The sequence below is a fragment of the Gorilla gorilla genome, chromosome X (genome assembly GCF_029281585.2).
Source record: "Gorilla gorilla gorilla isolate KB3781 chromosome X, NHGRI_mGorGor1-v2.1_pri, whole genome shotgun sequence".
In the NCBI taxonomy this organism is placed as follows: domain Eukaryota; kingdom Metazoa; phylum Chordata; class Mammalia; order Primates; family Hominidae; genus Gorilla; species Gorilla gorilla.
Genome location: NC_073247.2, coordinates 4,821,599 through 4,835,911, shown reverse-complemented (window position 1 = coordinate 4,835,911; position 14,313 = coordinate 4,821,599).

Here is a 14,313-nt window from a genome sequence, read left to right as displayed (position 1 = left end):
TGATTTCATTTCCTATGGATGTATACCCAGTAGTGGGATTGCTGGGTTATGTGATCGAATGATTGTTGTTTTGTTTTTTTTTTTATTTTTTAGCGAATTTCCATAAAGTTTTGCTTAATGGTTGTACTAGTTTACAACCCCATGAACAGTGTGTAAGTGTTCCCTTTTCTCCACTTCCTTGCCAACTCTTGTTATCTTTTACCTTTTTGGTAATAGCCATTCTAATGGGTGAACTGGTATCTCATTGTGGTTTTGATTTGCATTTCCCTGATGGTTAGTGATGTTGAACATGATTTTATTATATATTCGTCTTGACCATTTCTATATTTTCTCTTGTGGCATGTCTTTTAGTTTATTTTGTCCTTTTTTTTTTTTTTTGAGAAGGAGTCTTGCTCTGTTGCCCAAGCTGGAGTACAGTGGTGCAATCAGGGCTCACGGCAACCTCCATCTCCCTGGTTCAAGCAATTCCCCTGCCTCAGCCTGCTGAGTAGCTGGGGTTACAGGCACACGCCATCATGTTTGGCTAAATTTTTGTATTTTTAGTAGATAAATGATTTCACCATATTGGTCAGGCTGGTCTCAAACTCCTGACCTCAGGCAATCCACCTGCCTCAGCCTCCCAGTTTTGCCCATTTTTAAATAAGTTATTTATGTTTTTGCTGTTGAGTTGTTTAAGTTTCTTATATAATCTGGGCATTAACTCCTTAGCAGATGTATAGTTTGCAAATATTGTATCCCATTCTGTAAGTTGTTTTTTCACTCTGTTAAGTTTCCTTTGCTGTGCAGAAGCATTTTAGTTTGATGAAACCCCATTTATCTATTTTTGCTTTTGTTGCCTGTGCTTTTGACGTCTCATTTAAAAAATCCTTGTACAACCCAAAGTTATAGAGAATTTCCCACATGTTATCTTCTAGTAGTTTTTCATAGTTTTCAATCTTACCTTTAGGTCTTTAATCGCATTTGAGTTGATTTTTGTATAAGGTAAAAGATAGGGGTCTGATTTCATTATCCCACATATAGATATCCAATCTTCTCAGTACCATTTAATGAAGACACTGTCTTTACCCCTGTGTGTGCTCTTGACTCCTTTTTTGAAAATCAGTTGACTTTAGGTATGAGAATTTATTTCTGAGCTGTATATTCTCTTCCGTTGGTCTGTGTGTTTGCTTTATGGCAGTGCCATGCTGTTTTGCTTACTATGGCTTTGTAGTATATTTTGAAGTCAGGTAGTGTGGTGCCTCCAGCTTTGTTATTTTTGCACAGGATTGCTTTGGTTATTTGGGGTCTTTTCTGGTTTCATACAAATTTTAGGGTACTTTTTTCTATTTCTGTGAAGAATTTCATTGTTATTTTGATAGGGATTGCATTGAATCTGTAGGACATTTTGTTAGTATGGTCATTTCAATAGTATCAATTCTTCCATTCCATGAGTATATAGTGTCCATTTTTTGTGTATCGTAAATTTTTCCATCAGTGTGTTATAGTTTTCATTGAAGAGATCTTTCATGACCTTGATTAAATTTATCTGCAGATTTCTTGGTAGCTATTGTAAATGGAATTCCTTTCTTGATGACTTTTTCAGATAGTTCACTATTAGTGTATAGAAACACCACTGAATTTTCTGTGTTGATTTTGTATACTACAACTTTACTGAATTTATTTATGATTTCTAGTAGTTTTTGGTCAAGTCTTTAGGGTTCTCACTCTATATAAGTATATATAGAAAGAACCCTAAAGAGAGAGAGATCATATATATCTATATGATCATATATATAGATGTATACATATGTATGTGAGATCACATTTTCTACAAACAGAAACAATCTGACTTCCTTCTTTCCAGTTTGGATCCCTCTTATTTATTTCTTTTGTCTAATTGCTCTGGCTCTGACCTCCAGTACTATGCTAAATAGAAGTGGTAGAAGTTGACATCCTTGTCTTCCTCCATATCATAGAGGAAAAGCATTTAACTATTCACCATAAATAAGATGTTAGCTGTGGGTTTGTCACATATGGCCTTTACTGCGTTGAGGTACACTCCTATACCTACTTTCTTGACAGTTTTTATCATAAACGAATGTTGACTTTTGTCAAGTGTTCTTTTTGCATCTGTTGAAATGATCACATGGTTTTTGTTTTTCTTTCTATTGTGGTGGTGTATCATATTTACTGATTTGTGCATGTTAAGCCATCCTTTCATCCCTGGGATGAATCCCACTTGATTATAGTGAATACTCTTTTTAGTGTGCTGTCGAAGTCAGTTCACTTGTATCTTGTTGAGAATTTTTGTATCTATGTTCTTCAGTAATATTGGCCTGTTATTTTCATTTTGTGCGTGTCTTTGTCTGGTTTTAGAATCAGGATATTGCGAGCCTCATAAGATGAGTATGGAAGTATTCCTTCCTCATTACTTTTGTGGAAAAGTTTGTGGAGAATTGGTAGTTATTCTTTAACTGTTTGGTAGAATTCAGCAGTGAAGACATCAGGTCCTGGGTGTTGGTTGTTGTTGTTGTTTTGATGGAAGATGTTTTATTATTGATTCAATTTCCAAACTCATTATTGATGTGTTCAGATGTTATATTTCCTCACAATTTAATCTGGGTAGTTGTATGTGTGCAGAAATTTATTCATTTTATTCTACATTATCAAATTTGTTGGCATATAGTTATGAGTAATGTCTTACAATCCCTTCTATTTCTGTGGTGTATCAGTTGTAATGTCTCCTTTTTCATCTTTTATTTATTTGAATTTTCTCTCCTTTTGTCTTAGTTTAGCTAAAGGTTTGTCAGTTTTACCTTTACACTTTGTCTTATTTATCTTTTGAAATATTTTTTAGTGTCTGTTTCCTTTATATCTGCTGTGAGCTTTATTATTTCCTTCCTTCTACCAATTTTGGGTTTAGTTTGTTTTTGATGTTCTAGTTACTTGAAGTGTATAATTTTGCTTTGTGATTTGAAAATCTTTCTTCATTTTTGGTGTAGGCTTTTATTGCTATAAATTTCCCTCTTAGAACTGCTTTTGCTACGTTCCATAGGTTTGGGTATGTTGGATTTTCATTCTTACTTGTCTCAGCGACTTTTGAAATTTTCCTATTAATGTCTTAATGAGACCTATTGATTTCTTGGGTGCATGCTATTTAATTTCCATGTTTTCATAAAATTTCCAAGGGCTTTCCTGTTGTTGATTTCTGGCTTTATATCACTGTAATCAGAAAAGATACTTCATATGATATCTGTCTTCTTAAGTTTGTTAAGACTTATTATGTGTCATAATGTATGATTGGTCCTAGAGAATGTTTGGTGTACAGTTGAGAATAATTTGTATTCTGCAGCTGTTGGATGATGTATTAGTCTGTTTTCATACTGCTGATAAAGACATACCCGAGACTGGGTAATTTACAGAGAAAAAGAGGTTTAGTGGACTCATAGTTCCACGTGGCTGGGGAGGTCTCCCAATCATGATGGAAGGCGAAAGGCACATCTTACATGGTAGCAAACAAAATAGAATTGAGAACCAAGTGAAAGGGTTCCCCCTTATAAAACCATCAGATCTTGTTAGACGTATTCACTACCACAAGAACAGTATGGGGGAAACCGCCCCCATGATTCAATTATCTCCCACTGGTTCCCTCCCACAACATGTATGAATTATGGGAGCTATAATCAAGATGAGATTTCGGTGGGGATATACAGCCAAACCATATCAGGTGAGATCTTCTTTACCTGCTAGGTCCATTTGGTCTATGGTATAGTTTGAGTCTGTCATTTTTTGGTTGATTTTCTCTTCATATAATCTGTCCATTTTTAAAGTGGAGTGTTGAAATTTCCTACTAATATTGTATTGCAGTCTATCTCTACCTTTAAATCTAATATTTGCTTTACATATCTGGTTGTTCTGGTGTTGGGTACATATATAGTTACACCTAAGTAACATATATGTTACGTCCTCTTATTGAATTGGACCTTTTATCATTTCTTTATACAGTGACATTCTTTTTTTATATAGTTCTTTTATTTAAAGCCTTTTAAAATATGACATGACTGTGGCTACTCCTGCTTGCTTTTCATTTGTTTGCATAAAATATATTTTTCCATCTCTTCACTTTCAGTCTATTTGTCTTTAATAGTGAGGTAAGTATCATGTAGGCAGCACATAGGTGGCTTTTGCTGTCTGAATCCATTCATCCACTTTATATCTTTTAAGTAGAGTTTAATCCACTTCTATTCAAGTTTATTATTGATAAATTAGGACTTCCTTCTACCATTTCATTACTTGTTTTTTAGATTACTTGTTCACTTCTTCCTTTCTTATTGTTCATCTCTCTAGTTTGGTGGTTTTCTGTGGTGCTAAGCTTTGTTTCTTTTCCCTTTTTTGGGGTGTGTGTGTGTATCTGCTGTAATTTATTTCTTTCTGGTAAGTGAAACTAACATACAGAGTCCTGTATTTGTAACAGACTATTTTACACTGATAACAACTTAACATCTGTCACATAAAAATACTCTTGACTTCTCCCCCTCACACACACAATTTATACTTTTGTTACCTTACATTGCATCTTTATGAATGGTAGACTCAATGGAACATAGGATCTATGTCACAACTAAATCAACTATTTAATGGCAGCATTAAAGCAGCCCAAAGAATGTGAAAAACTGGTGTGGGTGTATTTAACTTTTTAAAAACTATGTTTCATAATGTTTTCATTAAAAAGTCTTTATCAGTTTGCTAATGCCTAATTTTTACAACCAGCCACCATAGATTTTACAGGATAAATATATTATTTCAGTGGTAATTGAAGCAGAATTTTTGTTGCTCTTCTTACCCTTAGAGATTGTGTATTATCCTCAGACGTAATTCTTTGATTTTTTTTCTTTTCATGTTGTTACACATAGTTACCAACAGTCAACGTGAGAATAACCTTTGAATATTTTCAAGCATTAAGATTTGTTTATACAGCTGCACAATTAGACAACAAACACTCTTGGGTCTTTACCTCTCAGCATTCCCCTGATTATTAACTTAAAGGTATGATGGGAAAAGTATCAATTTTTCTTGGTCACCTAGATTTAGAAATATGTAATAACTATAAGCTTGGGTCTGCTTCTTCAGAAGCCTAGGAAGTGGAGTGATGGTTCTCTGAAGAGGCTGGAAACAAAGTATGTGTTTCCAGAAGGCTTAATAGAATATGTTGAGACATAGGCCATTAACACAAAAGTGAAAGAAATGCAAAAAATGTATGAAAGTAAGGATTTGAGAAGGGAAATTTTATTTTTAAGTCTAAGATTCCTATGAATTATATGAAAGTAAATGTCCTATCCCTAAAATTAGCCAAAGGAAGCACTTCACTTATCAATGTGATGTGACTTTTCATACTCTTATCTAAAGATATCCTAAACTAAGATCCAGTTTTCTAAGAAAAGACCTTTTACTCATGCTTTAAAGCATGTTAGATGATTCCTACCACATCACATCATGTTGTTTACATGTATGATTTAAACTGCATTTATTCTTCAACTCACTGGTTCCTTAGGCTTCTTATCTTTCCTTGCACGCTTAGATAATTTTATGTAAAATTGATTTTTAGAAGTTTAGTTGCTGGGCGTAATGGCTGTCACCTGTAAACCCAGTAGTTTGGGAATTCAAGGCAGGTGGATTTCTTGAGTCTTGGAGTTTGAGGCCTGCCTGGGAAAGATGACAAACCCCATTTGTACAAAAATAAAAATATTAGCTGGATATGGTGGCACATGCCTGTGGTCCCAGCTACCCCAAGTCTGAGGTGGGTGGATGGCTTGAGTCCGAGAGGCAGAGGTGTGAGCCAAGATCATGCCCTGCTCTTCACCCTGGGCAACGAAGCCAGACACTGTTTCAAAAAAAAAATCTAGTGAGATTAGATTTATATTTCTATGTGATTAAAAATTAGGAGAACTTCAAGGCTCATGAATATTAAAAAATGGCCATTGCTACTTGCATGTTCTATGAAGCCAGCATACACAGCAACGTGCTACCTAAAAACCAAGCTATTTAATATGTAGCTTAGATTTCAGATTTGATTGTCTTTGAGGTTTCATTATTGCAGAGATCAATTGCCAGACCAAATACAGACTAATTATGTACTTGGTCTTTTTTCATATGAAACTTCCCAGCCTCGGGTATAAATTAAGAGCAAATACGGATGTTTATACCGATAGCGGTGTAGATATTTCCATGTTTATACAGATGGCAGTGTAGATATTTCCATGTTTATAGAGATGGCGGTGTAGATATTTCCATGTTCCTACAGAGGGCGGTGTAGGTATTTCCATGTTCATACAGATGGCGGTGAAGATATTTGCATGTTCATACAGATGTATGTGTACATATTTCCATGATAATACAGATGGTGGTGTAGATATTTCCATGTTCATACAGATTTTGCGGTAGATATTTCCAAGTTCATACAGATGGCGGTGTAGATATTTCCATGTTCATACAGATGGCGGTGTAGATATTTCAATGTTTATAGAGATTGCGGTGAAGATATTTCCATGTTTATACAGATGGCCGTGTAGATATTCCCAGTTTTATTCAGATGGCGGTGTAAATATTTCCATTTTATACAGATAGCGGTGTAGATATTTGCATGTTCATAAAAATAGCGGTGTAGATATTTCATGTTCATACAGATAGCGGTGTAGATATTTCCATGTTAATACAAATGGCGGTGTAGAGATTTCCATGTTCATAGAGATGGCGGTGTAGATATTTCCATGTTTATACGGATAGCAGTGTAGTTATTGCCATGTTTATAGAGATAGCAGTATATATATTTCCACTGATATACAGATAGCTGTGTAGATATTTGCATATTCATACAGATAGTGGTGTAAATAGTTACATGTTCATACAGATAGCGGTGTAGATATTTCCATGTTCATACAGATGGCGGTGTAGATATTTCCATGTTTATAGAGATGGCAGTCTAGATATTTCCAAGTTTATAGAGACAGTGGTGTAGTTATTTCCAAGTTTATAGAGACAGTGGTGTAGTTATTTCCAAGTTTATAGAGAGAGCGGTGAAGATATTTCCATGTTCATACAGATGGCGATGTAGATATTTCCATGTTCATACAAATGGCGGTGTAGATATTTCCATGTTCATAGAGATGGCGGTGTAGATATTTCCATGTTTATACGGATAGCAGTGTAGTTATCGCCATGTTTATAGAGATAGCAGTATATATATTTCCATTGATATACAGATAGCTGTGTAGATATTTGCATATTCATACAGATAGTGGTGTAGATAGTTCCATGTTCATACAGATAGCGGTGTAGATATTTCCATGTTCATACAGATGGCGGTGTAGATATTTCCATGTTTATAGAGATGGCGGTTTAGATATTTCCATGTTTATACAGAGGGCGGTTTTGATATTTCCATGTTTACAGATATAGCGGTTTAGATACTTTCATGTTGATACACATAGCGGTGTAGAGATTTTCAAGTTTATAGAGATAGCGGAGTAGATATTTCCAAGCTTATAGTGAGAGCGGTGTAGATATTTCCATGTTTATAGAGATAGCGGTGTAGATATTTCCATGTTTATACAGATAGCGGTATAGATATTTCCATGTTTATACTGATGGCGGTGTAGATATTTCTATGTTTATAGAGATGGCAGTCTAGATATTTCCATGCTTACAGAGATAGTGTTGTAGTTATTTCCAAGTTTATAGAGACAGCGGTGTAGATATTTCCAAGTTTATACAGATAGCGGTGTAGATATTTCCATGTTTACACAGATAGCAGTGTGGATATCTCCATGTTTATACAGATGGCGGTGTAGATATTTCCATGTTCATACAGATGGCGGTGTAGATATTTCCATGTTCATACAGATGTCGCTGTAGATATTTCCAAATTTATAGAGATAGCGATGTACTTATTTCCATGTTTATGGATAAAGCTGTGTAGATATTTCCATGTATATGCAGATAGCTGTGTAGATATTTCCATGTTCATACAGATAGCAGTGTAGATAATTCCACCTTTATAGAGATGGCGGTGTTGATATTTCTACGTTCATTCAGATGGCGGTGTAGATATTAATATGTTTATAGAGATGGCCGTGTGGATATTTCCATGTTTATACAGATGGCGGTGTAGATATTTCTATGTTTATAGATTAGGCGGTGTAGATATTTCCATGTTTATACAGAAAGCGGTGTAGATATTTCCATGTTTACACAGACAGCGGTGTAGACCTTTCCATGTTTACACAGATATCGTTGTAGATATTTACATGTTTATAGAGATAGCGGTGTAGTTATTTCCATGTTTATACAGATAACGCTGAAGGTATTTCCATGTTTACACAGATAGCAGTGTGGATATTTCCATGTTTATACACATAGCGGTGTAGATATTTCCATCTTAATACAGATGGTGGTGTAGATATTTCCATGGTCCTACAGATGGCGGTGTAGATATTTCCATGTTCATACAGATGGTGGTGTAAATATTTTGAAGTTTATAGAGATAGCGGTGTAGTTATTTCCATGTTTTTAGAGAAAGCTGTGTAGATATTTCCGTGTATATGCAGATAGCTGTGTATATATTTCCATGTTCATCCAGATGCCGTGTAGACATATCCATGTTCATACAGATGGCGGTGAATATATTTCCATGTTCATACAGATGGCGGTGTAGATATTTCCTTGTTCATACACATGGAGGTGTAGATAATTCCATGTTCTTAGAGATGGCGGTGTAGATATTTCCATGTTCATACAGATGTCGGTGTAGATATTTCCATGTTCATAGAGATGGCGGTGTAGATATTTCCATGTTTATACAGATAGCGGTGTAGATATATCCATGTTTATACAGATAGCAGTATAGATATTTCCATGTTTATACAGATGACGGTGTACATATTTCTATGTTTTTAGAGACGGCGGTCTAGATATTTAAGTGTTTACAGAGATAGTGTTGTAGTTATTTCCAAGTTTATAGAGATAGCGGTGTAGATATTTCCATGTTTATACGGATAGCGGTGTAGATATTTCCATGTTTATACAGATAGCGGTGTAGATATTTACATGTTTATAGAGATGGCGGTCTAGATATTTTCTTGTTTATACAGATAGCGTTGCAGATATTTCCATGTTTACACAGATAGCGGTGTAGATATTTCCAATTTAATAGAGATAGCGGTGTAGATGTTTCCAATTTTATACAGATAGAAGTGTAGATATTTCCATGTCCATACAGATAGCGGTGTAGATATTTCCACGTTTATAGAGATGGCGGTGTACATATTTCCCTGTTCATACAGAGGGCGTTGTAGACATTTCCATGTTTATAGAGATGGAGGTGTAGATATTTCCATGTTTATACAGATGGTGGTGCACGTATTTCCATGTTTATAGAGATGGCGGTGTAGATATTTCCATGTTTATATGGACAGCGGTGTAGATATTTCCATGTTTACAAAGATAGCGGTGTGGATATCTCCATGTTTCTACAGATAGCGGTGTAGATATTTCCATGTTTATACAGATAGCGGTGTAGATATTCCATCTTAATACAGATTTCGGTGTAGATATTTCCATGTTCCTACAGATGGCGCTGTAGATATTTCCATGTTCATACAGATGGCGCTGTAGATATTTCCAAGTTTATAGAGATAGCGGTGTAGTTATTTCCATGTTTATAGATAAAGCTGTGTAGATATTTCCATGTACATGCAGATAGCTGTGTAGATATTTCCATGTTCATACAGATAGCAGTGTAGATAATTCCACCTTTATAGAGATGGCGGTGTTGATATTTCTACGTTCATTCAGATGGCGGTGTAGATATTAATATGTTTATAGAGATGGCCGTGTGGATATTTCCATGTTTATACAGATGGCGGTGTAGATATTTCTATGTTTATAGATTAGGTGGTGTAGATATTTCCATGTGTATACAGAAAGCGGTGTAGATATTTCCATGTTTACACAGACAGCGGTGTAGACATTTCCATGTTTACACAGATATCGTTGTAGATATTTACATGTTTATAGAGATAGCGGTGTAGTTATTTCCATGTTTATGCAGATAGCGCTGAAGGTATTTCCATGTTTACACAGATAGCAGTGTGGATATTTCCATGTTTATACACATAGCGGTGTAGATATTTCCATCTTAATACAGATGGTGGTGTAGATATTTCCATGTTCCTACAGATGGCGGTGTAGATATTTCCATGTTCATACAGATGGTGGTGTAGACATTTCCATGTTCAGTCATATTGCATTGTAGATATTTACATGTTTATATAGATAGCGGTGTAGTTATTTCCATGTTTATACAGATAGCGGTGAAGATATTTCCATGTTTACACAGATAGTGGTGTGGATATTTCCATCTTTATACAGATAGCGGTGTAGATATTTCCATGTTTATACTGATAGCGGTGCAGATATTTCCATGTTTATACAGGTAGCGATGTAGATATTTTGAAGTTTATAGAGATAGCGGTGTAAATATTTCCATGTTTATACAGATAGCGGTGTAGATATTTCCATCTTAATACAGATGGCGTTGTAGATATTTCCTTGTTCATACAGATGGCGGTGCAGGTATTCCCATGTTCGTACAGATGGAGGTGAAGATAATTCCATGTTTATAACGATGGCGGTATAGATATTTCCATGCTTATTCAGATAGCGGTGTAGATATTTCCATGTTTATACAGATAGCGGTGTAGATATTTCCATGTTTATTCACAGAACAGTGTAGATATTTCCATGTTTATTCAGATAGCGGTGTAGATATTTCAATCTTTATTCAGATAGCGGTGTAGATATTTCCACGTTTATACAGATGTCGGTGTAGATATTTCCATGTTTATAGAGATGGCGGTGTAGATATTTCTACGTTTATACAAGTGGCGGTGTACATGCTTCCTTCTTTATATAAATAGCGGTGTAGATATCTCCATGTTCATACAGATGGCGGTTTAGATATTTCCATCTTTATAGAGATGGCGGTATAGGTATTTCCATATTTATAGAGATGGCGGTGTAGATATTTTCATGTTCCTACAGATGGCGGTGTAGATATTTCCATGCTTATAGATATGGCGGTGTAGATATTTCCAAGTTTATGGAGATAGTGGTGTAGTTATTTCCAAGTTTATAGAGATAGCGGTGTAGATATTTCCATGTTTATACAGATAGCGGTGTAGGTATTTCCATGTTTATTCACAGAGCAGTGTAGATATTTACATGTTTGTAGAAATGGCGGTCTTGATATTTCGTTGTTCATACAGATAGCGGTGTAGATATTTCCATTCTTATAGACATAGCAGTGTAGATATTTCCATTTTTATACTAATAGCAGTGTGAATATTTCCAAGTTCATATAGACAGCGGTGTAGATATTTCCACCTTTATAGATATGGCAGTGTAGATATTTCCATGTTCATACGGTTGGCAGTGTAGATATTTCCATGTTTATACAGATGGCGGTGTAGATATTTCCATGTTTATACAGATGGCGGTGTATTTCCATGTTTACACAGATAGCGGTGTAGACATTTCCATCTTTACACAGATTGCGTTGTAAATATTTACATGTTCATAGAGATAGCGGTGTAGTTATTTAAATGTTTATACAGAGAGTGGTGAAGATATTTCCATGTTTACACAGCTGGCGGTGCAGAAGTTTCCATGTTTATGCAAATAGCAGTGTAGTTATTTCCATGTTTATAGAGATAGCAGTGTAGATATTTCCATTGATATACAGATAGCGGTGTAGATATTTCCATGTTCATACAGATAGCGGTGTAGATATTTCCATGCTCATACAGTTAGCGGTGTAGATATTTCCATGTTCATACAGATGGTGGTGTAGATATTTACATGTTCATACAGACGGCGGTGTATATATTTCCATGTTCATACAGATGGCGGTGTAGATATTTCCATGTTCATACAGATAACGGTGTAGTTATTTCCATGTTCATACCAATAGCGGTATAGATATTTCCATGTTCATACAGTTAGAGGTGTAGATATTTCCATGTTCATACAGATGGCGGTGTAGATATTTACATGTTCATACAGATGGCGGTGTAGATATTTCCATGTTCGTACGGATGGCCGTGTAGATATTTCCATGTTCATACATGGGGCGGTGTAGATATTTCCATGTTTATACAGATAGCAGTGTAGTTATTTCCATGTTTATAGAGATAGCAGTGTGGATATTTCCACTGATATACAGATAGCTGTGTAGGTATTTGCATGTTCATACAGATAGCGGTGTAGATATTTCCATGTTCGTACAGATAGTGGTGTAGATATTTCCATGTTCATACAGATAGCGGTGTAGATATTTCCATCTTCATACAGATAACGGTGTAGATATTTCCATGTTCATACAGATAGCGGTGTAGATATTTCCATGTTCATACAGTTAGCGGTGTAGATATTTCCATGTTCATAGAGATAACGGTGTAGATATTTCCATGTTCATACAGATGGCGGTGCAGATATTTACATGTTCGTACAGATGGCGGTGTAGATATTTCCATGTTCATACAGATGGCGGTGTAGATATTTCCATGTTCATAGAGATGGCGTTGTAGATATTTCCATGTTTATGCAGATAGCGGTATAGATATTTCCATGTTTATACAGATGGTGGTGTAGATATTTCCATGTTTATAGAGACGGCGGTCTAGATATTTCCATGTTTACAGAGATAGTGGTGTAGTTATTTCCAAGTTTATAGAGACAGCGTTGTAGATATTTCAATGTTTATACAGATAGCGGTGAAGATATTTCCATGTATATACAGATAGCAGTGTAGATATTTCCATGTTTATACAGATAGCAGTGTAGATATTTCCATGTTTATAGAGAGAGTGGTGTAGATAATTTGAATTTATACCTAGAGCAGTGTAGATATTTCCAAATTCATACAGATATCGGTGTAGATATTTCCACGTTTATAGAGATGGCGGTGTAGATATTTCCATGTTCATGCAGATGGCGGTGTAGATATTTCCATGTTCATACAAATGGCGGTGTAGATGTTTCCATGTTCATAGAGATGGCGGTGTAGATATTTCCATGTTCATACAAATGGCGGTGTAGATATTTCCATGTTCATGGAGATGGCGGTGTAGATATTTCCATGTTTATACAGATAGCAGTGTAGTTATTTCTATGTTTATAGAGATAGCAGTGTAGATATTTCCATTGATATACAGATAGCTGTGTAGATATTTGCATGTTCACACAGATAGCGGTGTAGATATTTCCATGTTTATACAGATAGCGGTGTAGATATTTCCATGTTCATACAGATAGCGGTGTAGTTATTTCCATGTTCATACAGTTAGCGGTGTAGATATTTCCATGTTCTTACAGATGGCAGTGTAGATATTTACATGTTCATACAGATGGCGGTGTAGATATTTCCATGTTCATACAGTTAGCGGTGTAGATATTTCCATGTTCATACAGATGGCGGTGCAGATATTTACATGTTCATACAGATGGCGGTGTAGATATTTCCATGTTCGTACAGATGGCAGTGTAGATATTTCCATGTTCAAACAGGTGGCGGTGTAGATATTTCCATGTTTATACGGATAGCAGTGTAGTTATTTCCATGTTTATAGAGATAGCATTGTAGATATTTCCATTGATATACAGATAGCTGTGTAGATATTTGCATGTTCATATAAATAGCGGTGTAGATATTTCCATGTTCGTACAGATAGCGGTGTAGATATTTCCATGTTCATACAGATAGCGGTGTAGATATTTCCATGTTCATACAGATAACGGTGTAGATATTTCCATGTTCATACAGATAGCGGTGTAGATATTTCCATGTTCATACAGTTAGCGGTGAAGATATTTCCATGTTCATACAGATGGCGGTGTAGATATTTCCATGTTCATACAGATAGCGGTGTAGTTATTTCCATGTTCATAGCAATAGCGGTGTAGATAATTCCATGTTCATACAGTTAGCGGTGTAGATATTTCCATGTTCATACAGATTGCGGTGTAGATATTTACATGTTCGTACAGATGGCGGTGTAGATATTTCCATGTTCATACGGATGGCAGTGTAGATATTTCCATGTTCATATAGTTGGCGGTGTAGATATTTCCATGTTTATACAGATAGCAGTGTAGTTATTTCCATGTTTATAGACATAGCAGTGTGGATATTTCCATTGATATACAGATAGCTGTGTAGGTATTTGCATGTTCATACAGATAGCGGTGTAGATATTTCCATGTTCGTACAGATAGCTGTGT